The following is a 26928-nucleotide window of genomic DNA, read 5'->3' as shown; positions in this document are numbered from 1 at the left end:
ACTCCGGAACACTTCCGGTGTCCGAATACTACCTTCCAATATGTCAATATTTACCTCTCGACCATTTCGAGACTCCTCGTCATGTCTGTGATCTGATCCGGGACTCCGAACAACATTCGTTCACCAAAACACATAACTCATATAATACAAATCATCATCGAACATTAAGCGTGCGGACCCTACGGGTTCGAGAACTATGTAGACATGACCGAGACACCTCTCCGGTCAATAACCAATAGCGGAACCTGGATGCTCATACTGGCTCCCACATATTCTATGAAGATATTTACCGTCGAACCGCTATGACAACATACCTTATTCCCTTTGTCATTGGTATGTTACTTGCCCGAGATTCGATCATCGGTATCTTCATACCTAGTTCAATCTCGTTACCAGCAAGTCTATTTACTCATTCCGTAATGCATCATCCCGTAACTAACTCATTAGTCACATTGCTTGCAAGGCTTCATATGATGTGCATTACCGAGAGGGCCCAGAGATACCTCTCCGATATTCTGAGTGACAAATCCTAATCTCAATCTATGCCAACCCAACAAACACCTTCGGAGATACTTATAGATCATATTTATAATCACCCAGTTATGTTGTGACGTTTGATAGCACACAAGGCATTCCTCCGCTGTCCGGGAGTTGCATAATCTCATAGTCAGAGGAATATGTATTTTACATGAAGAAAGCAATACAATAAAACTAAACGATCATTATGCTAAGCTGAGGGATGAGTCTTGTCCATCACATCATTCTCCTAATGATGTGATCTTGTTCATCAAACGACAACACATGTCTATGTCTAGGAAACTTAACCATCTTTGATCCACAAGCTAGTCAAGTAGAGGCATAGTAGGGACACAGTGTTTTGTTTATGTATTCACACATGTATCAAGTTTTCTGTTAATGCAATTTTAGCATGAATAAGTAAATATAAAATAACGACTTTGTTATTGCCTCTAGGGCATATTTCCTTCAGAGGTGAATCAGGAAATACCTTATTTATTGCCTTAAGCAAGCCCTGTACATTCTCAAATTATTACTACAATTGAACATACTGAAATAATTCAAAAAAGTAATAACACTAAAATGCTCAATGAAATTCTTCCCAACCTTTTTCCTGTCAGGTATGATAGTGTATGTTCCAAATTTGTTGCCACTGCCAATGCAACATCTCAATTGAGTTAATAACTAATTCCAACTGTCACCATCTTCCTTGCCAACCAAACCAAAAGCAATAGGATAAATGTTGTTTTTCCATCCCCTCCTATGGCTGCAAGAATTTGCTGTCTAGTGGTTAACTTGATGAAGCATCCACCAAGACCTATAAATGGTCTGCAACCTTTAAGGAAACCTTCCTTTGAAGCTGCTAAACAATAGAACATATACTTGAATCTAGGAGTAGGTGGTGTGTTCTCTGGATCTTTAAATGGTGTTACTATACACCTGCTACCTGGGTTTGTGTCAAGAACTGCTTAAAGATAATCCATGAGCCTCAAGTACTTCCACTTGTGGTCACCTTGACCTACATCAACAACCTTTCTCCTTGCCCTATATGCCACACTTCTTGATACATCCACTGAAAACTTAGTCTTGGTCTTCTTAACTAATGCATCCATAGGAGATCTAATGTCTTCTCTCAATGCTGCCTCTACTGACCTTGACAACCACTTAGTAGTAACCTTTGTGGACTCTGCACATGCTCCATAAATGTGCAACATATCACACTTCTTGATGCAGAAGGTTTTTTCATGAGCTAACTTAGAGGCACATATATAAAAATCACAACCCTGGGCTCTCTCTGAGCACCAAACAATAATCCTATGCGGGGCATTTCTGTGGTAATGGTAATTTCTCAGAGTCCTAATGTGAAAATCCCTATGTGCATCTCTGAACTCATACACGATGGTGAAGCACAAGCCCCTACATAACTCTTCTACTGGTCCTGGAAGTTTGTGATCATACCATATCATGTCTTTCAACTTCTTATTCCTTCTCTTCCTACCACTTGGTAGTTTATAGGATCCTTCAGGCTCATCTTCTTCATCACTGATGCCATAATCACCAGGGAAACATTTTTCATCTGCTTTAGGGAACCAATCTGATTTCTCCATGTTCTCAACCTCATGGTGGGATCTACTGGTTGGACCAGGTTTTCTCACTACCTTGAGTTTCTATACTACTGATGTATCTTGTTTTGCAGCTACATCTTTAGAGGAATACTGTAACTGAAAATCCACATTGTTCCCATCTGAATCTGAATTTGCAGCTTCATCATCAAAAAGAAATTCAGACACATCAATGTCACCTTCAAAATGATTAAGGCCAGCTTCTCTCTGCACCATGGTTTTCTTGAGCTCTTCCTTTCTCTCAATGCTTATATCCACCACCTTACTGCAACTTTGTTGAATGTTGATGCAATGTTCAGCAAAATAACTATCTCTGTTTTCATCTGCATTACATGCATCATGAGCTTCTACTACTCTTATGTTCAGAATCTTTTCATTATGAGAGTGGATCAACATCTGTTGCACATCATCTTCACAGCATATTTGATCTAAACCATCTAATCATTTCTCCTCATCAAATACATAGTACATATAATCATCAACCACAAAGCCATCACTCCCAATAAAAGAAAGCATTGTCAAATATATGACTGGTACAGATTTCGAACAACGGAATCTCTGGCATTGAAATGGAACCAAATTGCCCACTTTGGGTCATCAATTTTGAAAATTGTTTAATGAATAACCTTTATTAACTGAAAACTAGATAAGTGAACCTAAGTATGCACAATATTGAGTTTCTGACAAACTGCTTTTTTCAGTTTCTTACCCAACAAAGTGTAAGTTTTTAACAATTTGCAAGGGCACCAATGTTATCAGACATGATAGAAAGCTGAATCTAACTATGCAAAAAAACTAGCCTAAATTTTCTCCTAATTGAAAATAATTAAAATATCTTAATCTAACAACTAAAATCTCTGAATCTAACAGATGGGGTCGTACCCGCCGTCGCCCGCAGAACGAGGAAGCTTCCGTCGGCCTTGAGTTGTGCTTGTCATCGACGGTGGTCGCACCGGCGCCGACCAACCCAACTTCTGCGAAGGATGAGATTCGGACTGAGAAGGATGCTGCGTCGCGAGGTCGCAAACCACGTTGCCGACCACGTCAGGAGGTATGCCTGAATCGCCGCCGGAGTTTGCATCCACAACCGCCATGGCTGACGACGGCTAGGGCTAGGGAGGAGCTAGGAAGAGAGTGAGAGAGGGTGGGGAATGGGGGAGCCGGCCAGCCAGGTTTGACCTGGTCCGACCCGGTCCGGCCGAGCGGCTGCTCTAACGAACGGCAAGCACGCGATGTTGGCCGTTAGGCCGGCCGACAGCCTCGTAGGTGGGCCACTAATGTGAGAAGCGCGGTTAAAACGGTTCAAACGACCATTAGCTAGACTTGGTAGTTTTTAGTTTCAAAATTAGCAAATTTCGGTAGTTTTCTGTCAGATTTTAAAAACTGGTAGTTCTATGGGACCTGAACCCCTAAAATGGTAGTTTTTTGTCAAAACACTCGTAGAGATAGTAATCAACGCCATGCATCGTGCATGTGAGGGGGTGGAGTTATCAGCATTGCTCCTCATGGTTTCTTTTCGCGGGGCGCAGACAAATTGAGATCAGGTAGAGATCTGTGCGGCACATGAGCTGCATGCCTGCGTGACTGCATGTGCGCTCCAGATCATCAGCATGGCGAGATATCCCACGTCGACACCCACCATGCGTACAGGGACCACGTTCTAGAAGCAGAATATGTATCTGCTCACGCTGCATGCACCCTGCGCCGGCAGCGTCGAGACCGGGAGAATCATCGACGCGGCCGGCGTAGCATCTCTCGTTTATCCCCAAGGCCAGGGATGACTTTTGCACCGCCTTGTCTGCCCCCCTGACTCCATCGGCCCCGCCCAAACTTGCGGACCAAGCAGGGCATGCGTGGGTCAGTTGGTTGGGTGGGTGCACGGTGCATCCGCCGCGTCCCACCGACGGACGGGGACCCTTCAGCGCAGGCACGCGTGTTTCTGGCCCTCTCAGTCCATCATTTGTGCGGAACATTGTCGTAGAAGCATGAACCCGTGGCCATATGTTAGTAGTAAAAGTACAGTACGCTCAACCCTGTTGCATACGACCATGGAAACAGATGGCCAATGCCGATGTCACAGTGGAATGTTCTGCTACTACCTACGTACTCCCAAGGAAAAGAACTGGAGAAAATCCTCGAGAAACGGTGAAGTTCAAACGGCGGGCGACGCACGACGATGCAAGGGGGCAAACGCCACGGGATCCCGCCGGTCGCCCGTCGAAGGGACGACTTTACTTTTCTATAGCAAGGAAACATTGGACATCACCTGCGTCTCTGCTGCCGTGCTGCGTCCTCCCCAAGCAACATGCACCGTGCGTTCGGAATCTTTGCACGCATTGATGCATCTTCGCCATATCACACTGGCCTGACTTCTCGAGTTGTATGGCGCACAGTTCAAACCTCGCGAGAGAGTTGGGGTCAGCGCTTGCCTCACACTCCGCCAACGGCCCAGCGCCGGCGCCGGCGCCGCGCGCAAGGTACATATGGACACACAACATTTCGCAGCGTCAGACCAATCGATCCCGTCGTTTTCGAGGGAGCGGCATGTCGGATGTCGCAGCGCACGAATAGATTACCGCGAGAACATTTCAACTGCGGATTCCCAGGATTATTACTCGGACTTAGAGCAAGATTAATAATATAGGCGACTGCTAGCGCATGGATAGTTTAGGAGTCATAGAACTTGCGTCGCATGTTCAGTTTGGTGCTAGAACTTTAAAAATATGGTTTTGTGGTCACCTAACTTGACACAAGCGTGCAAATACGGTCAAAGTACACGTATGCCGGTGTATCCATGTGTATGGCCCCATTTGCCGTGACTAATGACGCTTGGCGCGACGTGTTCTTACATAGAACACCCTGAATGTTGTTTATTTGCCAAAAAATTCAACCACGGCAACACATTTTTGCACAAAACACCCTAACTTTTTGTGAGAATTAACTACAAAAAACGTATGCCAGGACTCGACCCGACGTCCAACTATTTTTTCATATGAGAATGCAAATGCGAAATTAACACCAAATAAACATCTACTAGCACACGAACTGCGACTAACAATTTTAACTCAATATATTCTAGTAACTACAACCGATGAGATCAAGATGTCTACTATGTATAAGGAAGTAAGGAACGTATATATGTATTAAACGAGGACACATGTGGAGTTTAAATGGGCTACGAATATTGATGCCCATTTTGTCCGCCCTATTTTTTAAATAAAGATATAAACATTTGTACTATATAAATAGGCATATTGCATACTTCCTCCGTCCGAAAATATTTTGTCGGCGAAATGGATGTATCTAGACAAATTTTAGTTCTAGATACATCCACTTTTAACCATTTGTGCGAGAAGTAATCCGGACAGAGGTTTGGTTTCCAAAATTACAATTCAAAAATATTATTTTAATTATACAATCATTCCAATAAGTATGCGCACATTTTTATAGTTTAATGTTTGTATAATTAAAAATATTCATAATTTAAAATTTGAACTGTTAATATGAATATTCAGTCATGGCTCACATTTAACCTTTTTGAATATAAGTCATGAATAGTTTTTTACACACTTAAATATTCATAAATATTTAATAAATGTTTGTGTTCATCATTTTGTATAATTTAAATATAAGCCGTGAGTGTATATTTTTCTGGTTGCATTAAACATATTAATTTAACAAACATTTTTAATTTCCATATTAACTAATATATGTATGTATAATATTTTAAACACACGAATATGTGAACGTACTTTATTACTTATGATTTACAAATTATCCTTTACAAAAATAGCGCATGTAAAATGGGCGGTAGTATCCGCAGCCCAATTAAGCTTCAAATGAGTCCTCGTCAAGTAGATACATGCCCTCATAGTTATCCATATGAAACTACCCGACTAGAATGTCCTAATGGCTAGACCATTTCCTGTATCATGTTAAATCAATTGTTGTTGGATTAGAGTACTAGGACATGCTTTTTGTTCGTTAATTTTCGCATATATGTGCAGTATTGTGGTCCTGCTTTTCAGTAAATAAATTTTTCTAGAGTGTTTTGTGCAAAAAATGCGTCGCCGTGGTTGACCTTTTCTGCAAACAGTTTTGTTGAGGGTGTTCTGTGTAAAAATATATCACTCCCAGAGCCATAAGTCACTGACAAGTGGGGCCATCCGTATGAATATGCCCGCATATGCATAGTGTGACCATATCTGCACGCTTGAGTCAAGTTATGTGATCATAAAACCGTATTTTCAAAGTTCTAGCACCAAACTGCACATGTGACGCAAGTACTATGATTTTTGGTGATACTATGTCGGTAGATTATTGCAAGAACATTTTAGCTGTGGATTCCCAGGATAAGTAATCGGACTTAGAGCAAGATTAATAATATAGCCGACTGCTAGCTTTTACTTTGTGCCACCTCACTTATAGCCAACCTAAAAGGCCATTCATATAATAGTTGTTGGCTTTATACACTATGTAGTTAATGCTTGACCCCATCTTCTTCTCTCACAAAGTGTGTTGGAGGTCGTGCTGCAGCTGGCTACAAGTTTACATCCCACCCCTCTTCTCTCTCCTCTCATTTATCCTCCACATCATTATAAATCTGTGATGGCAACCCTTATAGCCCACTTATGTCACCCTACTTATACTTGCTCTTACCTGGCTTGTGGCTTCCGCTCATATCATATGTAGTAATAGTACTGCATGTAGTCATGTAGAGACATATACAAAATAAACATGATTTTTTTTCTTGGCATCACTGGCATGGCCGCCCCTAAGGTGGCGGCGCTCACCCGGCCTCGGGGGCTGATGCCGGGGTTTTTATCCGCGATCAGTGCACTGGGATGTGGGCGGGCGGTGATGTCTCGTGGCTTGGACGCCGGGGCGATGGCCCTGAAAGATGGTCCGCATGGTTGGCTCTCCGGCGGTCACCATGGCAGTGGTGGTGTCCATTTCTCTTGGTCGTGTGGACGACGGGAGTCATAGCGACGGGTGAATCGGCGCGCTCTTTGTCTATGACAATGACGGCGCATTGATCCGGATCTGGGGTTCGGGACTCGTCGCGCTATTCATGAAGGCCTCGTGGTGACTCGTGGGAGCTATCGCACGAAGCCCTGCGTTGTGGCACCGATGATGGTGGCCCATGTGGGCGCCATTCTCTTCTTGAAGACGTCGTTATGGTGCTCTTCTCCGTGTCTAGGTTTCGGGTGGAGACCCTTGTTCATTGTGGACTCGGCGGCGGCGATGCTATGCGTCGTTTTCCCTCTTGAGGGCGTTGTCGTGGAGCTTAGGTGTAGTAGGGCGTAGTGTGGCCGTGCTCTCGGATCTCCCTTTGTTTTGTTTCGTTTCGGTAGCGCTGCCTCTTGCGGTGTATGTGATCCGTGTATCTTGGGACCGGTTTTGTAAGAGGGTCATCTCACCATCTTGTATTGTTTGACCGTGTACTTGGTTCGGCTGTTGCTTTATATATAAAGCAGGGTGAGAGCCTGTTTCAAGTGTTATGTGCATCCTAAATGTAGAGACCGGGAGCAATAAAACACTAAAATGATCCATGGAAGGATATCATATCATGGTTATTCTATGTCCTTGATCTCTGGTTTTTGTATTGGTGGATCTCTGTGTTTGTAGCATTTAGGAGCGACGTTTTTTTATTAAGGTGTTGGACTGCTTCTAGAAGCAAATTACACTAGGGGATTCACCTTCTGTGCCAGCTCAGATTGAATGGAACACTTTTGTCTGCGGATGACAAAGTGTAATGCTTGCAACCTTGAAGGAGACCTGGAACTGAATGGTCGTTTGCTTCACGTATGCAGTACACATCCTTATGTTTATCTAGGACTGTTACTACCGTTGTGCTACCCCACTACTGAGGATAAAAAGCTAAACCCTTTACCTCTAGAGAGAGAAGCAAAATTAGTCGTAGTCGGCAGATATTTGGATGGTTGCTTATAAACCTAAACTTAGTATATGTACCAAACGAACGCACCTTTATCTTCTTTATTATTACTCATGATGGTCCCTTGCGCTTATCTTATTGTGTGCTGGGCGTAATTAGTTGTTATCAGTGGAACCCTTTTGTGGATCAAATGATACTGTTAAACAGCTTATCCAGTCGTCTAGATCGATTGCCTCATAAATTATGCCAGCCATTGTCAGTGGCATACTACTACTACTACGCTTATTGTGTATGTGATGATCTAGATTGTCGACCCAATTAGCTTTACATGTCATCATCTTATCGCTTAGATCTGTTGTGTATGCAATGGAGTAAAGTAAGATATAATGGTGGAAAATGCTGAGAAAAACTGACACACACACACACACACACACACACACACACACACACACACACACACACACACACACACACACACACATAGCTAATGATGACGTGTTCCATGTGGTGCCACGGTGGGGACTGGGGACAAACACAATTTGGTGCGTAGTCCTTGTACGTAGCACTCACTCGGCATTCAACATGGGTGTACTGCAATGCTCTAAATTCGTGTACAAGCAACGGTACACGGGGACTTCAATTTGTAGGTACGACGACGCTGTAAAGGCTGACGAATTGTTATTCGACGAGTCAGGGGGGATAGGCACTAGTGTGATGGATCAGCTCTACGTAGAGGGGCTAATCCATCCATGCATGTGATGGTAGTGTCGTATCCCAGAGAGACCGTGCTCTTCTCCTCTCATGGGGTCGCCGAACCACCCAGTGTAAATATCTGATTGATCTATCCAACACATGACATGCTGCTGCACCAGCCACGATGTCGATCAACATAGAGATGGGAGATCAGATTAGATCACATGTCAGCAACTCAGCATCCACTCGACGCTTAGTCATCATTCTCTGCCCTACAACCAGAGCATCTGTGCTTGCTGCATGTATACGTACCCCACTCGCTGGGAGAAAGCATAGCAACATGCAGGGGATCAGATCAAATCATCTTTCCTTTGGAGATATTTTACATCTGTCTGTGTGAAAACAGGCTAATAAACCCTTCAACATAAAACAAGAACAAGAAGAAGAAAAAGAAGAACAAGAACAAGAACAAGAAGAAAGAATTACATGATGTTTGTAATCTATAGCAAGGCGAGCGCACATGGAACCGCTAGGCAACAAGAGTCCAAACTCGAAACACGATCAGTATTCACCGGCCGCGAGCGGATCGACGAGTCCGAATTGCCAAAGCACAAGCACGGGGTGTCAATCATCACCAGTGAAGTGAAGTGGCCTGCGCCATCACACTCACAAAAGATCAGGCGGGCTGGAAGCCAACAAGGACTTGTCCACCGCTTTGTCCGTCGACCATCCGGCCCGCCACCACCGACGCGGGGCCACATGGCGTGGAGGGGGGAGCGCACGTGGGTGGGACCCACGCGCTATTGCTTGTGCTGAAAGGAAGAACAATCAGGGCATCTCCAACAGTTGTAAGATAGGCGTTGGTAAATTTGTCACCTAGAACATACTGATGATGTGGCATGCATTGAATGTGAAGCGAGAGCAAAGTTGTATGTAGATTAACCAACAACCTTTGCACAAGCTCCAAGGTGAAATAGAAAGAAACCACATTTATTTTCTCACTGTCTATTGGATAGTTTACATACAACTTATTAAAGTAGTTGTATGATAGCTTGTTTGTTGATAACATAAATATTTTACCAACAAAACTAACATACAACTTACAACCTGTTGGAGATGCCCTCAAGGAGGAATGAGCCTGCAGCTGCAGTGGACGGGCACTAGACGAGTTCCTGATTGGAGGCTCGAGTTCTTCTATCTTGTGGCGGCCCCGCTTGCTTGGAGGCGGAGACTTGGATGCAGGGGGTCAACGCGGCGTCGTTCCCTCGCCGCTGTCTGACTGCGATCGGTATTCAGGTCCCGGTTTCAGCCAGACTCAACTTTCTACTCTCCCCGTCGCGTGGCGGAACGGACGTGCTCGCCACTGCGTCGTGTCAGTACCAGCCATGCACGTATATCCAATCCAATAGTGTCGCCTTGTATTGTATACCCTACTCCGTACGTAGCAGGGAGACTTGTAGGATTTCATGGTGATGGTGGCTCGGCATTCGTTAAGTTTACTCGGTTGGCACGCGCTTACTCGTGGGCTCAAGGTCTCCGATCGGATGCAGATTTTTCAAATACAAATACGTTTATTGAGTTCACTAACGGTCCGTGAAGTCGGAGCAGAACAACTATTCACTTCGTGCTCAATCAACTCACCATGGAAGAACTGAATCTAGGTGCAGAGATCATAGAGAGACGCCCACGCGTGTGCTAGGTTGCCATGCCAAGGTTAGGATATATGCGTACTACTACTAGCAGTTAACTTCTAGTAGTGGTATATCATTAGGGGTTGAGGTCAACCTGTGTTGGCTGTCATCGGTTCTTCTGTATTTGCGCCGTACGATTGAGTAAGCCGCGAACGGTTTCTTTTTCAAAAAGAAAATGAACAGGGGACAGTATCTTGAGTTATTTTAGTTCTTGGCGATAGCTGGCTTCGGCCCCGCCTATGTATGGCGTGGGAGTGGGAGGAGAATCCAACTGCCTTTTCTCAACCAAGAAGAAACAAGGGGCACGAGGCACACGCATGTGATGTGCCGCTGCTGCATGGCATGCACACAAAGCATGCTGATGCTGCGTGGACAAGGCAAGCAGCGGTGCCTGTCCGACAACCTACGTTTTTGTTCCACCGACTCGGCGCCGCTTCTGTTCTGTGGGGACGAACAAATTCTGTGGGAGCCGGGTTGATCACCAGCCCAGCGAATCACACTCTTTCGCGGCCATGCGCATCATGCATCCCGGCCTCAGATCAGATCGTAAGATGCTTTCCTGGTGCTATAGTATGGTAGGGTTCTTAATACGAGATGATAGAGCAATAATAGAGCGAACGAATCCTTTGACGGTTTGCAGCCCAACGCTGCACCGCGCCCACCGTACGTTAGGCAATGTTTGCTCCGCTGGACGTCTCTCCGTCGACCAACGAGGCATACCGCTTATTTTATGCGGAAGTAACCTAATCAACAAGATCTGGGAGTGATAATACCACGGCTAATATAATGAGATCAGGCACCAACACAGACAAGACACTCTATTCCAGCTCGCAAGCCCTAGTATTTAACCTTCTTCTAGAAGCCCGTTGCCCTCGCAGCAGCTCGGAAAGCCCGCTTGCTTGTGGATAACATTTCCAGCGGCACAACGGTAATTTATTACGATCTGACCGATAGGCTTAGATCGATGAACCTGGACAGAATGACGGTGATGGTTTAATTAACCGGTCGGTGGCTTAGTGTATATGCTAACAGTCGCTCTTAACGACCGATCCGCAAGCGCGTATTCTAATGAGATTATTGTCTCCCTTTGATTGATTGACAAGTAGCCTCTCGTAATCTGGTTAGGCAAGTGCAATAATCCATCGTGGACTGAGTTACAGTGACCGTGCGGATCTATGGATGCCACAGACTCGATCGATCGCTACGTGGCCGGATAGAGCACCTCAGCCACACGCGTGTGGCCGTGTGGCTGCAGCTGATAGCGCCACTGTTACGCGTTTTTTCTCCCGTGCCGCTAAGAAATCATCATTTGGATCCATCTCCCGGGTTATGGTACGCGCTCTCCTGAGTTTAGTGTCCATGGCCAATGATGCATCCCAAAACCCTACAGGTAGCGCTGGTGCTCCTGGGATCTTTGGCTCTGTCACATCACTCAGTCCACAGCATGAAATGTCCAGTCCCTTGGAGGATAAGTCTTCTAGAAGCGCGCCTGCCTCTCGCCGATCAATGATCATGCCCTTGGTGCGGCGAAGCGTCAAGTGAGCATGCAGCAGCACCACACCTTTCAGATCTACTAGTACAACTTGAGCTGGACCGGCCCCACTCCGCCCACCAAACTGGGCCCACATGATAAAAGAGTGTGTCCTGTGCGTTCGAACCGATGGATGGCGGTGGATAATTAACGGTGCCATTCACCGGCGGGCTTCCCCCATCCAGCTCGACAGCGAAGGACACGATGGAGACCGGTCTCCCGCCACCTCACCTGAGCACTCGAGCAGATGAGCTGCACGCCTCCTCTCTCGTTTGGCCCCTTCCCTCCGTTCTTATCCTCGTGATTCCACCTCCTCGCTCGCCCATGCGATCTTTTAACCTCCAAAAATTTCATATCCCCCCAATGTCTTTTATACTCCCTTCGTTCACAAGTATAAGATGTTTTGGATAATTCAAAATAGACTACATATAGACGGAAATGGGTGATAAACACACTAAAACATAGAAGTATCTATATACATACATCTGACGGGTGTGGTGAGGTGCTCCTCTCGGTGATGTGCCCCGGCTTGCAGCGATGGCTTGGGTTGTCGATCCCTCTGATCTGATCTGGGTGGGTTGGTCGAACTCGACCAAAGTTGCGGTCGGCCGTGCGCCTTGCCGGCTGATGCGGCATGGGGTTCTGGTCGGCAGGCTTTAGGCCATGGATGCTGGCAGGCACGCGACGGCGGGCTGGATCAGGGCGGCGTGGGGGCCTGCAGCCGTGAAAATAATGGTGGATGTCCTCGTGCTCTTTTCGCATCATCGCGACGTCCTACATGATTTGTCCTCCTTGATTTGGTCACCGACGTGTTCCGGAACTGTTGTCGGAGATGCTACACAACATATCTGGATTGGGTAGTATCCGGTCGTGCACGCCATATCAGCCTATGAGGTTCCATGACGGCGTGGTGCGAAGCTCTATTGTTTGTTGACATCATAGGACATGTCGGCTTTTCGATTTCTATGGCGTAGACAGCTGTGGAGAAGGTCATGGTGGTTGAGATCGAAGGGTCAGTTAGACGGACGGAGCCTTCGAGGCGATGGAGTCAGCCAGGTGTTTGGTAACTCTCAGGAGCAGCAGTGTCAAGTGGGGGCGGCAACACTGGAGGAATTTATTTTTGGTGGTGCTCCTCGAGTACCGAGCCATGACTTTCAAGGTGAAAACCTAAGGTCTAGCCTTCATTGATTGTGCCTGGCAATTGCCTTGCCGAAGGAATTATTTTGAGAGCTCGGACTTCTTCAGGGTGAAACCTAAGATCTTGGATCGGACAACGATGGCGCTTGTGCACTGCTTTATGTTTTCCGAGTGTTGCACTTGGTGGTGGTTTGTGTGCGGCTACTGAGATAAGTCGATCGCTATGGCGGAACCTTTGTTTTTTCCTTTCTCTTCTATTTTTTTCTTTGGTTGTGTGCATCCTAGATGCCATTACGACATTTTGTAGGTGCAGAGGCTAGGTGTAATTAGTATCTACGCGATATTAATATATTTCCCTTTTAAAAAAAAACATACATCTGATTCCTCAAAAATAAACCGATAACAATAGTGATGCATGCAATGTTTCCATCCTCACCCTGGCATCAAGGTTCTTTCTCGTGGATGGAGTAGGCTGATCTTTCTTTCTTTCCGCGGTGTGGAAAGTTTTTGAGAGAACGTCGGCCTTTATTAATCAAGGAAACATATTACATAGAGTCTCCCGGATACAATCCGGAGCAGAAAGAAAAACACCAGGACTCATAGAGTTGAAACTAGACTTAACTAAAACATGAGCTAAAATATTACAATGCCGACGAATATGCATAAAAGAGACCGAAGACAAGGCACGAGATGCCATCTTGATATCCGCGATGATCGAACCCACCATGGACCTGTCCCAGAGAGGAGAGTTAATCCTTTGATCCACCGAGAGGCAATCGGATTGAAAGATCACCCGATCAAAGTTCTGCTCTCCCGCCAGCTGCACCGCCGGGGGGAGCGCCAAGGCCTCAGCCAGCTCTGGCGATGAGACACCGGGCAAAGGTTCGGAGGCAGCCGCCACACACAGGCCGGAGTGATCCTGCACCACCACCCCTGCCGCAGAAGACGCACGGTCAGAGGACACCGCTGCATCCGAGGAAACCAGGAGCGTACCAGGCGGAGGCGGAGTCCAACGACAGCCCGTCCCAGGAGAAACACGTCCAGGGCCGGCGGCCGGTTTGAAAAGATGCTGGAGTATCATCTCCACGTCCGCGGTGTGGAAAGTTGGGTGTGTCTTGTTTTGTCTATAGAGTTCTATGAGAGGAACGTTCAAGTTACAAAAGAAAATTGCAGTCTGCTCCCTGGTCTTAAATGAGATAAGGAAGTTTAGGAGTGCGTCAGTTCTGATCTAAATACACGATGGCGTGTGCTCTCTTTTAAGATCATCCTCAGTTCCATTTTAGAAATAAAACCACGTACGGTTAACGGTGTTACTAGAGCAACTCTATGGGAGATGCCATATGGTCCTGATCACCATTGATAACCGTCAATATTAAAAGGACACTCTAGTACAATTGATATATGGCTTTCGATCGGCATTATTATGGAGCACGCTCCATAAACGAACTCACAACCTCCACAATTCGGAGGCTCGGAGGTCCAATATGGAGCTTGCACCATACCCAACCGACATCATGGGAGGGAAGTTTCAGCTTCCTCCTCCTTGCACAACGCGCGAGATTTGAAGCAGCTGGACCTCCCACGCACCCCCGGTGACGGCCACCTAACCATTAACGACATGCTCGTGCCCGCAATTCCCGTTGGATGGTCATCATGGCATCGCCTCCTAGCTTGCGTGTGAGCAGGCCGGAAGGTGTCGTGTGAGCAGCCGGGAGGCGTGTGAGCACTAACGTGTTTCTCAGTGGAAAGGGTGACCATTCATGCTCGCTCGCCGCCTGAAGCCTCCTCGACTGCCCTCTTAATGGCCGCGGTCTTCCCCCTCTCTCTCATTGACCTCTCTAGCGCCTCCAGCATATCTCTGGCCCGCCTAACATGTTTCAAAAACCGTCATCGGATGCCCTGGACGGCTGGACCCCTTTTGGGAGTTGCTAGAAGTGGGCCTTGCCGAGCTCGCGAGAGATGAGGCGAAAAGGGTGGTGGATTTGGGACGGTCGTCATAAAAGTTGATGTTGCATTGTTCCAAACTTCACGTCTAATGGCGGTTGGCGTAATGATCCGAGACCACAACAGGAACTACTTATTTGCTTGCAGCAAGCGACTTCCTGGGATTGGTACGCCTAAAATTGTTGAACCTTTTGGGACTCACCCTGCTATGACCCTTGCTCAAGAAGAGAGCTTCACAAAGGTGGCTTCCGATTGCCACTCTCTTGTTCAATGAATCTAGTCAATTGTTCAAGACCTCTCAGTTGTTTTATCCATTTTAGTAGTTTGTCAAATGTCTCAACACATACTCTAGCTCGTTGTTCCGAGCACTTTGTTAGCCCCGTTTTACTATAATGTAACCCTGGATTGTATCGGGGAGATTATATGTATTGATGTTATTTAATCAATGAAGTATCATATTTCTATAAAAATTAACTATACCAATCAACGCCGACTTGAACAAGAAGGCTTCAACATGCCCTCCAAAAATCAATATTCTTTTTACTACTACTAGGTATGTGCCACTGAATTGTCAAGGGGGCCACAAAATTTTCAACGCAATAAGAAGAGCATTAAAAGATATGGTATTCAGAGATCACCACACACTATAAGATACCTACCTGATCTTCATGAGCATTCTTTTGGTCCATGGAAGAGAATTTGTGCAAACAGTAAAGAACTTGCATATTACCTCAAGGGGTCGGAACAAATTCCAATTAGTACATGAACTTTGATGCTTGCTTGGAACACAAATACCAAGCAGGTCATCCAACATATTTACAATTATAGTTGCTCGGAATTAAGGTGTAATTGATTTGCTATAAAGCAAGTCATAGCTTTTAAACTTGATGAGAGGATAATTTCATTTTGAAAAGACCACAATTGTGAGATAAATTTCCCATGACAAATTTTTAGGATTTACAACAATTTATTAGTAGCACAGTAATATGATAGCGATGGTAGCAGTAGTAACAATAGTAACAGTAATAGTGACGGCAGTTTTGTAGCAATTGGAACAATAGTAGTAATAATAACTTGAGCAAAGTCAATATTAATAAAGTGTAGGCATTCGATTAGCGATGAATATTTGAATGAAATTCAATATGTAACAATCACAACTTAGAGCGGTACACAATAACTCCAATTCTTCAATCATATGTAGGCATGTATTCCGTATATAGTCATATGTGCTTGCAATAAGAACTTGCATGACATCTTTTGTCCTACCCTCCCATGGCAGCGGGGTCCGAATAGAAACTAAGGGTAATTAAGGCTCCTTTTAATAGAGAAGCGGAACAAAGCATTAACACATAGTGAATAAATGAACTCCTGCGAACGGGCCTGTAGCCTAGTGGTTGCGGCAACCTTATTAGCACCCCAGGTCCTTGGCTCGACTCCCGGTGGGACCAGATTTAAACAAGCCTGGTCAAAAATTTCTGGAATAAAAAGGACTGTGGGGTTGTTGCTCTACAGTAAATAGTCAAAAAATTGAACTCCTCAAATTACAGTCGTTCCCGGAGAGTTTCCCAATTGTTGTCACCTTGGGGTCAACGGTTCAGAACAATAATAGGTACGTATGAAAGGATCGAGAAGAGGTGTCTAGAGGGGGGTGATTAGAGACTCAACAAGTAAAGGTAGCAGTTTTTAAGTTCTTCAAGTTGAGGTTGTAGATTAGCACAATTTTAAGCATTCCCAACACACTTCAAACAAGCAGGGCAAGAGTATAAGCAGTGAAAAAAAGTAAAGCATGCTAAGTAAAGGGATGGGATTGGAGTGTGCAACACAATGAAGACACGGAGATTTTTGGCGTGGTTCCGATAGGTGGTGCCATTGTACATCCACGTTGATGGAGACTTCAACCCACGAAGGGTAACGGTTGCGCAAGTCCACGGAGGGCTCCACCCACGAAGGGTTCATGAAGAAGCAACTTTGTCTATTGATAACCCACAAGTATAGGGGATCGCAACAGTTTTCGAGGGTAGAGTATTCAACCCAAATTTATTGATTCGACACAAAGGGAGCCAAAGAATATTCTCAAGTATTAGCAGTTGAGTTGTCAATTCAACCACACTTGGATAACTTAGTATCTGCAGCAAAGTATTTAGTAGCAAAGTAGTATGGAAGTAACTTTAAACAATGGCAAAAGTAACGATAGCAGTTTTGTAGCAATTGTAACAGTAGCAACGGTAAAGTAAATAAGCAAAGCACAATATGTGAAAAGCTCGTAGGCAATGGATCAGTGATGGATAATTATGTCGGATGCGATTCCTCATGTAATAGTTATAACATAGGGTGACACAGAACTAGCTCCAATTCATCAATGTAATGTAGGCATGTATTCTGCATATAGTCATACGTGCTTATGGAAAAGAACTTGCATGACATCTTTTGTCCTACCCTCCCGTGGCAGCGGGGTCCTAGTGGAAACTAAGGGATATTAAGGCCTCCTTTTAATAGAGTACCAGACCAAAGCATTAAGACATAGTGAATACATGAAGTCGTCAAACTACGGTCATCACCGAGAAGTATCCCGATTATTGTCACTTCGGGGTTGTCGGATCATAACACATAATAGGTGACTATAGACTTGCAAGATAGGATCAAGAACTCACATATATTCATGAAAACATAATAGGTTCAGATCTGAAATCATGGCACTCGGTCCCTAGTGGCAAGCATTAAGCCATAGCAAAGTCATAGCAATATCAATCTCAGAACATAGTGGATACTAGGGATCAAACCCTAACAAAACTAACTTGATTACATGGTAAATCTCATCCAACCCATCAAGGTCCAGTAAGCCTACGATGGAATTACTCACGCACGGCGGTGAGCATCATGAAATTGGTGATGGAGGATGGTTGATGATGACGACGGCGACGAATCCCCCTCTCCAGAGCCCCGAACGGACTCCAGATCAGCCCTCCCGAGAGAGATTAGGGCTTGGCAACGGCTCCGTATCATAAAACACGATGAAACTTTCTCTCTGATTTTTTTCTCCGCGAAAGCAAATATATGGAGTTTGAGGACAGCCCTAGCATGGAAGATACAAACAGCCCTAGTTGATACATGAGCTGCTCGAGCATACAAAACAGAATTTCATTTGAAGGTTTGGAGTTTGGCACATACAAATTTACTTGGAACGGCAGGTAAATACCGCATATAGGAAGGTATGGTGGACTCATATGGAATAACTTTGGGGTTTATTGAGTTTGGATGCACAAGCAGTATTCCCGCTTAGTACAAGTGAAGGCTAGCAAAAGACTGGGAAGCGACCAACTGAGAGAGCGACAACAGTCATGAACATGCCTTAAAATTAATCAACACCAGGTGCAAGCATGAGTAGGATTGAGGGAGTCCTGGATTAGGGGGTATCCGGACAGCCGAACTATATACATCGTCCGGACTATTGGAGCGTGAAGATACAAGACTCAAGACTTCATCCCGTGTCCGGATGGGACTCTCCTTTGCGTGGAAGACAAGCTTGGCGATCCGGATATTGTGTTTCCTTCCTTGTAACCGACTCCATGTAAACCCTAGCCCTCTCCGGTGTCTATATAAACTGGAGAGGATGGTCCTTAGAAGGCCGATCACAATTACAATCATACCATCATAGGCTAGCTTCTAGGGTTCGGCCTCTACGATCTCGTGGTAGATCTACTCTTGTACTACTCATATCTTCAATATTAATCAAGCAGGAAGTAGGGTTTTACCTCCATCGAGAGGGCCCGAACCTGGGTAAACATTGTGTCCCTTGCTTCCTATTACCATCAGCCTAAGACGCATAGATCGGGACCCCCTACCCGAGATCCGCCGGTTTTGACACCGACATTGGTGCTTTCATTGAGAGTTCCTCTGTGTCGTCGCTGCAAGGCTCGATGGCTCATCTCGTTGTCAAGGACAACATCACCTCTGGGGGACCGCTGGCTGTAGGCCAAACTCTCCGACTTGGCGGCTTCATTATGGCCGTCCCATCGGCTGTCGCGCCAAAGATGGCCTCTCAGGTCATCACGCATAACCTTCGCATCAATTCGGAGCTTGCCGAACAGATGGATCCGATAGAGCTCTCCTCCCTTAATGAGCTCTTGGATCGCATTGCCGCTTTGGGAGTCGCTATGGACTATGACCGGATTGGGCTTAAACCCGACCACAGGGACATTAGATCCCCGCCGGCCACCCATGAGATAGCGGTAGTGGAGGAACCACACGTGGATTACCCCTCTATTTTGAGGATGAATCGTGTCCGGATCACGGAGCTCCCTGAGCCGAACTCCTGCTCGAGGGAAGACATGGCCCAGATCCCGGACTTAGGATCGGGTATTCGGCCGGAAAAATTGGGCAGCATCCCGGATCCCGAGCTGTCGAACTCGGAGGATCCCCTGCCCCTAGGCGCTAGGCTTGATCAGAATACGGACTCAATCGCGGACACCCATCCGTGCTTAAGCCGTCTCTCCCATATCAGACAAGAACCCCATGAGACAGTGCATTGCTACTGGGCCAGATTCCTCCTTGTGCTAAATAAGGTCAAGGACTGTCGCGAGGAGGACGCAGTCTCACTTTTCTGCAAAAACCGTACGGACCAAGGAATCCTTAATGCTATAAGTCGCTGTGACATAGTACACCTTGCTGACTTAGCAACCATAGTACAAAAATACTGTGCGATGGAAAGCTCCTGGAAAACCCAAACAAAATTTTGGGATAGCCCGGCTCTCACAAAAACCTTTGTTCGAGCTAAACGGGCGAACCCTCGTAGGTCGGCCGATCCAATCCCCAAGAAGTCGAAGCCCGCCCCAGGGCGTGGAACCGTATTTGAAGAATGGCTTAATGGGCCATATAAGCTCCACAGTACGCCGGACACAACACCAACCCATAGCCTTAGGGCATGTTGGATACTCCGGCAAGTAGCAAAAAGTCGCGAGGATCTCCTTGTAAGCCATAGAGCAGAACAACATCCCGCCAAAGAGCACAATATGGTACTAACAATCTTCGAGACTTTCGCCTCAAACAATAGGCGCAAGCGAGCTCATCGGAGCCCCGCTGGAATCTGCCATATGGCAAAAATAAATCCGTGGAACGACACTGCTATAACTTTCAATGCCAATGACAAACCTCAAGTCCAGACAGTCCGGGCACCAGCCGCTCTGGTCCTTAGCCCAATAGTGGACGGCATTCGGCTCACTAAAGTACTCATGGACGGCGGAAGCGGATTAAACTTGATCTACGAAGAAACACTCAAGAAGATGGAAATTGATAAAAGCCGCATTGACCAAAGCGGCACAACCTTCAGGGGAATTATCCCTAGTCGGGAAGCACGGTGTGCGGGAAAAATCACACCCAATGTGGTATTCGGCACCCCGGAGAATTACAGGTCCGAAGAAATTACATTCCAAGTGGCTCCTTTCAGCAGCGGATACCACGCCCTTCTAGGGCGAGACGCGTTTACGAGCTTTCAAGCTATACCCCATTACGGGTACATGAAGCTTAAAATGCCCGGACCCAATGGAATCATCACTCTAGCCAGTGATCCGGACGTCGCACTCCACGCCGAAAGCAAAACCGCAGCACTAGCCCTGGAAGCATTATCCGAAGCCCTAGCAGCCGAAGAATTAACAACACTGCGTGCCGCCATGGACAGGGACGACGTGATACTCGACAAGCGACCCAAGTCCACCTCGTTTAAACCCGCAGACGAAATAGTCAAATTTCAAGTCCATCCAACAGACCCCACAAAGACAGCTTCCATCGGGACACAGTTGATCCCCGGAATGGACGCCGCACTGCGAGACTTCTTACGCGAGAATTGGGACATTTTCGCCGGGCACCCATCGGACATGCCGGGCATCTCATGCAGAATGGCCGAATACAACGTCAATATACTAAAAGGATACAAACCTGTCAAGCAAACCCTAAGGCGGTTTTCAGAGCCCAAACGGCAAGCCATGGGGTAAGAGCTAGCCAATCTACTCGAGGCCGGATTCATCAGAGATATCAAGCATCCGGATTGGCTGGCAAATCTGGTAATGGTACCAAAGAAGGACAAATCCTGGCGCCTATGCGTCGACTTCAAAGACCTCAACAAGGCTTGCCCCAAGGATCCCTTTCCCTCCCTCGCATCGATCAAATCATCGACACCACAGCAGGACATGACTCGCTGTGTTTCCTCAACGCGTACTCTGGATACCATCAAATAAAGATGGTAGACTCCAACCAAGCTGCAACAGCTTTCATAACGCCATATGGCCCTTTCTGCTTCAACACTATGCCTTTCGGACTTAAGAATGCCAGCGCAACCTATCAACGCATGATTCAAACATGCCTGGAAAAGCAAATTGGCAAAACAGTGGAGGCGTATGTGGACGACGTGGTTATAAAAACAAGGCACGTCGAAACCCTAATAGATGACTTGAGGCTTATGTTCGATAACCTCCGAACATACGACATCAAGCTGACCCAGAAAAATGTGTTTTCGGTGTCCCCTCTGGAAAACTGTTGGGCTTCATCGTTTCCAATAGAGGAATTGAAGCGAATCTGGCAAAAATCCGAGCTCTGTCGCAATTGGCTATACCAACAGACCTCAAGCACATCCAGAAACTAGCTGGATGCGTGGCTGCTTTGAGACGCTTTATCTCCAGGTTAGGAGAAAAGGTATTGCCTCTTTACCGTCTTCTTCGGCGCACCGAACACTTCGTGTGGACGGATGCAGCCGCGGCCGGACTCGACGAAATAAAGACCTTATTGGCCAATACTCCAGTCCTAACGGCGCCAAACATCGGCGAACCTATGCTGCTGTACATAGCTGCAACACATCAAGTTGTAAGCGCAGTACTAGTCGTCGAACGAGAGGTTGACGGATACAAATTGCCGCTACAGAAGCCGGTTTATTACATATCCACGGTCGTCACCCCATGCAAATCCCGATACCCACACTATCAAAAAATAGCATACGCGGTCTTCATGGCATCCCGAAAGCTACGACACTAATTTCAAGAGTGTTCGATTACGGTGGCCTCCGAAGTACCACTAAACGATATAATAAATAACCGCGATGCTACGGGCTGGATCGCTGAATGGGCCATCGAGCTCCTTCCGTTCGACATAACATACAAGCCTCGGCGGGCCATCAAGTCGCAAGTATTAGCTACTTTATCGCCGAATGGACGGAAGCCGAACTCCCTAAAGAGTACGGCACGTACTCTAACTGGATCATGCACTTCGACGACTCTAAAATGCTAGCCGGATTGGGAGCAGGTGTAGTCCTGACGTCTCCCACCGGAGACACGGTCCAATACGTCCTCCAAATATTATACACGGACTCCAACAATGCAGCCGAATACAAGGCTCTGTTGCACGGTCTTCGGATGGCAGTCTCTATGGGCATTCAACGCCTAGAGGTGCGCGGGGATTCAAACCTCGCAATATCACAAATAAACGGAGACTTTTGATGTCAAGGATCCGAAAATGGCGGCCTACCGTAATGCCGTCCTCAAAATGTCAGCTCGGTTCAAGGGGCTCGAATTCCACCATGTGGCTCGAGAAAACAATCAAGCGGCAGACGTCCTTGCCCGCATCGGCGCTAAACGCGACCCTATCCCACCTAACATATTCCTGGAAAGGCTATTGAAGCTATCTGTGGTATGGGAAGGGGAGTCCAGCAATACTAGCACGGATCCGAATACATCCCCAGATTCCGAACTATCAGACATAATCGAAGGCTGTACCACCGAAATAACATCTTCGGCCCATGAAATCATGGGTGTAATCGCCCCGTGGACTGAGCCTTTCTTGGCCTACCTAAATAGGCAGGAGCTCCCCGAAGACCAAAATGAAGCACGCTGCATCGTCTGGCGTTCTAAAGCTTACAAAGTCCATGAAGGGGAACTCTATAAGAAAAGTGCGACCGGAGTGCTCCAAAGGTGCATCTCCGAAGAGGAAGGGCGGCAACTCTTGGCTGAAATCCATGCCGGACTGGGTGGCCACCATGCCGCGGCTCGAGCACTAGTCAGCAAGGCCTTCCGTACAGGTTTCTATTGGCCGATGGCCCGAACAGACGCTCAGGACCTTGTCCAACACAGCGTCGGTTGCCAGCTCTTTGCCAATCAAAGTCATATGCCCCCTACCACTCTCCAAACAATCCCCATAACTTGGCCCTTCGCGGTCTGGGGGCTGGATATGGTCGGACCTCTTAAAGGGGGAAGCCATAAGAAAAAATGCGTATTGGTTATGGTGGACAAGTTCACCAAATGGACAGAAGCCAAACCAGTCAAAACGGCCGAATCCGGACCAGTAATAGACTTCATATCCGGGGTCGTACACTGATACGGCGTCCCCCATAGCATCATCACTGATAATGGCTCAAATTTCACAGCCGATGAAGTGAAAACTTGGTGCAGCAACATGGGCATTAAGCTCGACTACGCTTCCGTCTACCATCCTCAAACAAACGGCCAGGTCGAATGTGCAAACGGTCTCATCATGAGCGGCATCAAACTCAGACTAGTGCGGTCCTTGATAGAGTCGGACACACACTGGGTCGAAGAGCTCGACTCCGTACTCTGGAGGGTTGCGGACCACGCCGAATCACACCACCGGATATACACCATTCTTTATGGTGTACGGCACGGAAGCAGTACTACCTTGCGACATAATACATGATTCTCCACGCGTACGCATGCACGAAGAGAAGGAAGCCGAGTTAGATCGGCACGATAACTTGGATGCCCTGGAGGAGGAGCGCGATGTCGCAAAAGCCCGCTCCGCATTCTATCAGCAGCAGGCTCGACGTACCAAAGCAGAGAAGTGCGGGCCAAAACTTATAATATTGGCGAACTCGTTCTACGCCTACCGGAGAAGAAGAAGGACAAGCTCAAACCCAAGTTGGAAGGTCCCTTCGTCATTGACAAAGTTCTCACCGGAGGAGCGTACCGCTTACGTAATGCACCCGATAACAGACTCGAGCTGAACCCATGGAACGCGGCCAGACTCCGAAGATTCTACGCCTAGTGCCAAACTCAGTGTTCGTCTCCTTACTTCCTCCTTTTTTGATTATGCTACCTCCCTTTTTCCTTTCTCGACCTTTTTTCTCTTCACACAAAGTATTTAATATAGTACGGACTCCCGGATTTCTCCGGCCGCACTATGTGTGTAAGCAATACCTGGGGGATTCCTATACGGAAGCTAAAAATAATTACTCTAAAGGCTTTTTGCCCATCACATATGCATTTCTTTTTCCATATGTGACTTTTCTTCACCACTATATGCATTGATATGACTTAAGATGTGGCCAAGCTGGGTTGCATGGCTCTTGTGTTTATGCCCTACGTTCCCGTTAATTCGGCTAGGGCATAAGGGGAGCACCTCTGTGATTGTTACTGCCGGTTGAGCCGGATGTGTACCTCAGACTGGGTGAAGCCGAAAACTAGCATCCTTAAGAGAATATTCGGTCGGTGAACAAAAGATGTCTTTGTTTATTATAACGTAAATCCCTAGAAGTTTTGTATACTACGCCTTTGTTCGCAGTCCGGACATGTGCATTGTCGCATGCGTACCCAGGGAAAGGAACCCCTAACGGAACTATTCACCCTGGAAGATGTTTCTTACTATCCATGTAATATAACATAACTAGTTGGGTACTTGTCTGTTCAAGCACTTATGACCCCTACGCCTGTTTCCACGCATACCCCAGTTTTGAATAACCGAGCGGGTATTCAGAAACACCCCGGACTGTCGGATCAGGGGGCTGAAGCGAAAAGGTCCGCCATGACAAATGATTTTAATCCGGATAGGGAATACTAATGTACATTGATATACACAGTCACTTGGACTGACTATATTCCTCCTCTATACCATCCAACAGGCTATCTAGCTTACAATCCTGTTGAGAATACTTTGCGGCTAACGCTACCTGGTCATATACCAGACTCACGGGAATTTCTTGCCCATCTGGCCCCGCCGGTCCGACTTCGGCCATATGGTTCGGGTCCAGCTTGGTGTAGCGCATCTTCACCATAGCCCAGGCTTCTCTTGCACCTTGCCGGCAGGCTGACATCTTCCATAATCGGAAGCGCCGCGGTGCTCCTTGAAGCATGTCCACAAGCTCCCCCATGCCATTCGGCAGGAAGCTTGATGGCCACAAGGCCTGAGCAACGCCCTGCATCACCTGACAAGCTCGCTCGTGCAGTTGTGAGAGGTCTTGCAGTAAATCGCCTGCAGATGCGGGCATCTCCTCCTAAGGGCGACCCATTAACATTCCTACAAGCAAAACTCTTTCAATATACTTCCTCGCTAAACTATGCTACAGTTCAACTAGGCACTTACCATAAATGTCGTGTCGAAGCCTTTTGTTCTCCTTCATGGAGTCCGCCAGCTGCGCGCGGACGTCTTTCAACTCCACGTCCAGCCGAACATTGGCATCTTGAAGATTATTCTTCTCCTACTTAACTTGCGTAAGAATGCGCTCGCCAGCCTTTGGCTGCCTCTGGAAATGCGACTCGTCATCCCTTTCGCCCTCCGGATTCACCCCGGGGTTATCTGCAGAATTTTCTGTTAGACTCGTCATACTAGTCACTTACTAACTGGTGCATTTTTGTACAATCGAGACAAATGTTACCAGATGAGGCCTTCTGGGATTCCTCTAGCTTGGCAACCGTGGCCCTCAGCTGGATCTTGCACTCCTCTAGCTCCCGAGACAATTGCTCATTCTTATCTACAAGAACCTATGCATAAATTGATCCTTAAAACAGTTGTTCCAACCGTTTCAAGTCTCAGGGGCTACTGCTATACATGCTTATCAAACTTTCTTACCCGTATATCTTTGGTATACTGGTCCATCGCTCGGGCAAGCCCGCCTTGAGCAGCTCAGATGTATGCGTCTCCCGAATTGAAAGCATTAAATGCCTCTTCGGAAAAGATGTTGTTGCGAAGCACGGACCGTCGGCGCCGGTGATTCATGGCGCTCTCTACTTCGGAATTCGTGGAAGAGAGCATATCTGCGTCTGTCGGAGAACTATGCGGCATCGGCCCCATGTCCGCCTCCTCTCTCGAAGCCGGTTCTGGAATCCAACTGGTGGAGGCGTGATTGGCTGGATCCCCGGATATGTTCCGGATACTCCTCTTCCTGCCAGGACGTGAAGGGTACTATTATACTTCAAATACAATAATTATAGGACAGGTTTTTGCCTTACCTCTGTAGCGGCATTTCGACCCTAACCGCCTTCCTCTTGAGCATGCCCGATCCGGACGCCTGTGGCCGACGGGTCCCTGGGGGCTCGGCCCTGCGCTCCGACCGTCGTCTCTGCAAAAACACGGCACTTCAGGGGTAAGGCATGACATCAGGAAGGAGTCCTCTTCGGAGGATAAAATCTTCGGCTTGGCTTACACGCGACGTAGGTAGCAGTCCGGGATAATTGGCAGTAATAGCCACTGAGGCGCCATCGCAGCTCGCCCGATAAAATATCCCGTTGACAAGCTCCACGGTCATATCCGGATCTTCTTCGAGTCCTAGATCCAGGGCCCTTTCGGGGTCCTCTGGCTGCGGGGAAGGGCTGGAGATTCCTTCTACGGCCCTCCTCAGTTCCTGCTCGGAAATATCGAGGCAGGTAATCTTAGCGAAGAACGCCACAATAAGTGAAGCGGGGAAATGAATGACGACTTACCCAGTTTTGGGGGTTGTACATGGAGAATCCGTCCCGCGGTTTGATGTGAAGGAAGTCTTCCTCTTCTCCTTTGTATAAATCGAATAGTATCCTTGCCAGAGCAGTGGCGGAGTCCGGACCCTTATGGCCACAACGGGTGGCATCGTCTTCCCCGTTGAAGTGCCACATGGGATTGCCCCGATATTGAAGCGGTTGCACTCCCCGCATT

This window comes from Triticum dicoccoides, chromosome 4B (genome assembly GCF_002162155.2).
Source record: "Triticum dicoccoides isolate Atlit2015 ecotype Zavitan chromosome 4B, WEW_v2.0, whole genome shotgun sequence".
Taxonomy (NCBI): domain Eukaryota; kingdom Viridiplantae; phylum Streptophyta; class Magnoliopsida; order Poales; family Poaceae; genus Triticum; species Triticum dicoccoides.
The sequence above is the reverse complement of the archived record's forward strand: the minus strand, read 5'-3'. Positions refer to the sequence as shown.